The 3,531-nt window shown below is 43.0% G+C and overlaps 1 non-coding gene across 1 annotated transcript; it reads left to right on the top strand.

Annotated features, from left to right (window-relative positions):
* Positions 1 to 1,409: 1,409 nt before the first annotated feature.
* On the top strand, positions 1,410 to 1,542 carry LOC111725410. The gene has a single exon (XR_002773483.1).
* Positions 1,543 to 3,531: the final 1,989 nt, after the last annotated feature.

Here is a 3,531-nt window from a genome sequence, read left to right as displayed (position 1 = left end):
GGGCTGGGGATTCGAACCCGCCACCTTAGGTGTACGTGGCTGGCGCCTCAGCTGGTTGAGCTATAGGTGCTGAGCCAACATCTGAATCTTGACTGTGGTGACTGTCACCAACACTTGCACAGATGGTCTTCCAGAAAGATAAGACATGCTTCCAGCATTAATGTCAAAAGCAACAACATACTTATATGATAAATGATTGTAAAATGTTGGGCTTGCTGACGTCAGACAGATCTGAGAAAGTTAGAAAGGAGAAAACAGGAGATGCCTCATTGATTGATTCTGCTGATTGCTTGAAAAATGATTTTTTTTTTCCAGTTTTTGACCAGGGCCAGGTTTGAACCCATCACCTCTGCTATATGGGGCCAGCACCCTACTCCTTTGAGCCACAGGCGCCACCTAAAAAATGATTTTTTATATAAGTCCTCTCATTCTTCCAGGTTCTGATTAAAAAACCAGTTCAAACTCTGTGTTGAACTCTGAATCAGTTCAAGATGGCACCTGGGTTATATACGTTTCCTCTTCCCTCCTGTTCTGTCTCTGCAGCTTCTGCTAGCAAGGTTAATCTAAGCAGGGAGTTTGGGGCTGTAAACCCCCTTTACTGACAGAAAACAGCACAGGCAGGGAGGCTAAAATAGTGAGTGGCTCCCATCAGCTTTACCACCCCCGAGGCTGCCCTTCTTTCCTCTCAGGGCTGGTTTCCACCACATTACTTTGATCAGGTTAGAGTTAATCCTCTCCTTTCCCTTCATGAAGTCACAGCATTGTGAAAAATTCTAACAGCCTAGAAACATATAGCTAATTTCAGAAGTGTTGGTATTTAACTGTTCCATACGAAGCAGACACAACTACCCCCCCCCCACCTCCCAGTTTGAGGATCTCCTGGGAACTCCTTGGAGAATTATTCAAGGAATTCAAGGTGTATTATCTCTAATGAGTAGGAAAGCCAGGGCTCAAAGCCATTTTGATCCTTGGCCAGGGCTTTGCCCTATACCTCATATATAACGGTATATTCTGGGACCTTGTTTTACTTATCCATTTTTGGTTTGGGGTTCTGTTTCTTTTGAGACAGTCTCTCTGCCACCTTGGGTAGAGTGCCATCCCTGCATCTCTACCCATCACAGCTCATGGCAACCTCAAACTCTCAGGCTGAAGTGATCCTCTTGCTTGTTTTCATTTTTAGTAGAGATGGGTCTTACTCTTGCTAAGGCTGGGCTCAAACTCCTGAGCTCAGGTGATCCACCTGCCTCGGCCTCCCAGAGTGCTGGGATTATAGGTGCAGGGCACTGTGCCCGGGCTATTTATCCATTTTTGTGTCCCTGATGTCTAGTACCATGCCTGGCACTTAGCATGCATTGATTAAATGTCTGTTGAATAAAAAGCTAGGATTTATTGTTTCTGAGGAGCAAGTGATGTCTGGAAAGTTGTGGGGATAGTGGTGCCTTACAAAGTTCAGGGAAGAGTCTGGCAGGACACAGGCAGTCTCCTGGGTTTAGGAGAGCCGTCCTAAGACTAGAGCTGGCTCTTAAAGGCACAGAGGACAATTTAATTAAAAAAAGAACACAAATGTTCAGGGAAGTCTGAATATGAATCATTCAGAGAAGCACCACAGAAACCCCTTGGGGATGCCCGACTTTCTTTTTCAAGGTAGAAGTGTACGTGCCACTGGGTTTGAAGGATACCCCTTAGGATCCTGGATTCACTGAAGGAGGCATTGTCTGTGTGGGCACTCCTTGCTGATCACCTGCTCTGTGCTCACCTTCCAGTTTCAGTCTCAGGTGTCACGGAGGACAATGGGCTCCTTGTCAGAATTCATGGTGTTACTGAGAAGAGAGTATCACTCCGTTCCACTGCACCCCTGTCACTGGCTGGAGAAGATCCAATATCTTAAAAAGAAATTGCCCTGGTGTTCTTCCCAGGGGCTGCCAGGTTCCGATCTCCTTATTTTGTAGACATACGAGTTGCAGGAAAGTGGCCTTAAGGAAAGTTGAGCAAAGGCTAGGAGGTAGGTAATGGGTAAAGTCTGATTAGCCAACAGAAAATAATGTCTCTTTTTAATAAATAACAACTTCAGCTCTAGTAAAGTACGCCAGGGTGATAAGAACAAATAGCATCTGAAGAAAGGCTGTTATTTTTAAAAAAAACAGCAAAAAGCAGAGAACACCTGCATACCCTCCCGCCCCTCATAGCATCACTCTTCAAAGGAAGTATTTTGGAAAAAGAATGATGTAACTACGGGACTCATATTTTTAATGATGGTTTTCCTTTCATCTTAGGTAAGTGGACTAAAGTGGAGAAAGGGCTCCATCTTGGACAACTTGATCAGTTTTTTTCTCCTGTGCTGCACAGGGCCAGCCAAGAGCAGGAAATTCAACACCATTTACAAAGCTTTCTTGTCTTACTCTAAGAAAACTGCTCACATCATTCAAGAGGCTGCCTATAAAAATAGACACGCAAAATACCAGTTACGAAATATTGTATAGTACACATTTTGTAAAATTTTCTAAGACTGAGTCATCTAAGGAAAGAGGAAAGGACTATTTCTAGATTTCTTCCTTTTTGTCTTATCAATTCTTTTTAAAATTTTCTACCACATAATATCACATTGCTTCTTTCATGCCACTTATTTTATGACTTAGGTTCCTTTTCCACTCTTGATCTCTTACTTGAAAAAAAAAAAGTTCCCCGCCTTCGTCATGTTTTGGTCACAAACTCCCCCTTCCCTCATGGTGGATGTCTTGGTCCAGCTGCTTTCTGTAGCTCCATGGACTCTGTCCACTGAGCCTCTTTATACTTGGTACAATGAGCTGCCATCTATGTATTTTAACTCCTAGCTCTATTCTTAGTTCAATTTCCAGCAAGATGATTATGTCGAATAAAAGTAATTGCTTAAATATTGTTTGAAAGATCAAACTGCATTGCATAAAATTGTGTAACCTGTACGTAATTTAGAAGTAGTGTGCTAATTTTCCAAAACCCTCAACAAGGCCACACTTCTCTGAAATAAGAGTTTTAGCTCTCTAGGCTCCCTTCCCCCAGCTGCTCTGTGCTCCAGACTGATGACTGTTTAGTCCTAGCTAACAGGCAAAGGGACTTTCTAAAATTCCTTACCTGCTCTGGAAAGAGAAGAGAGCTGCAGCTAAAGGTATGCTCTGTGCCTTCCCATATTTCACAAGTAACAATCAATGCACAGAAAACATACAGAAGACCAGAAAAGAGAAATCTGTTCCCAGGGGCTGATTATTTAGATTAGAACTTACAAGTGTTCTGTTCACTATTCAATAATTTAGGACAGAGAAAGTAAACAAACTATAAAGTTTCCAGGGGAGTCAACCCCCTCCCCCCCAAATTCCTTGTGAAAGTTTCTTTGGCTTAAGGCACCTGGTCTGTTTGCTTTTTGCCCTGGCTAGGGAGAGGTGCCACCAATAATAACAATGCTAAGTACAATGAACAATAAAAGATAAAATTTAAGGGCAACGTTGGACCAAGAAGCTCTGGGAATCTACATTAAAACAACAGCACAGGCTCGGCGCC

Source organism: Otolemur garnettii, unplaced genomic scaffold (genome assembly GCF_000181295.1).
Source record: "Otolemur garnettii isolate 467f Iridium unplaced genomic scaffold, OtoGar3 scaffold00039, whole genome shotgun sequence".
Taxonomy (NCBI): domain Eukaryota; kingdom Metazoa; phylum Chordata; class Mammalia; order Primates; family Galagidae; genus Otolemur; species Otolemur garnettii.
The sequence above is the reverse complement of the archived record's forward strand: the minus strand, read 5'-3'. Positions and strand labels throughout refer to the sequence as shown.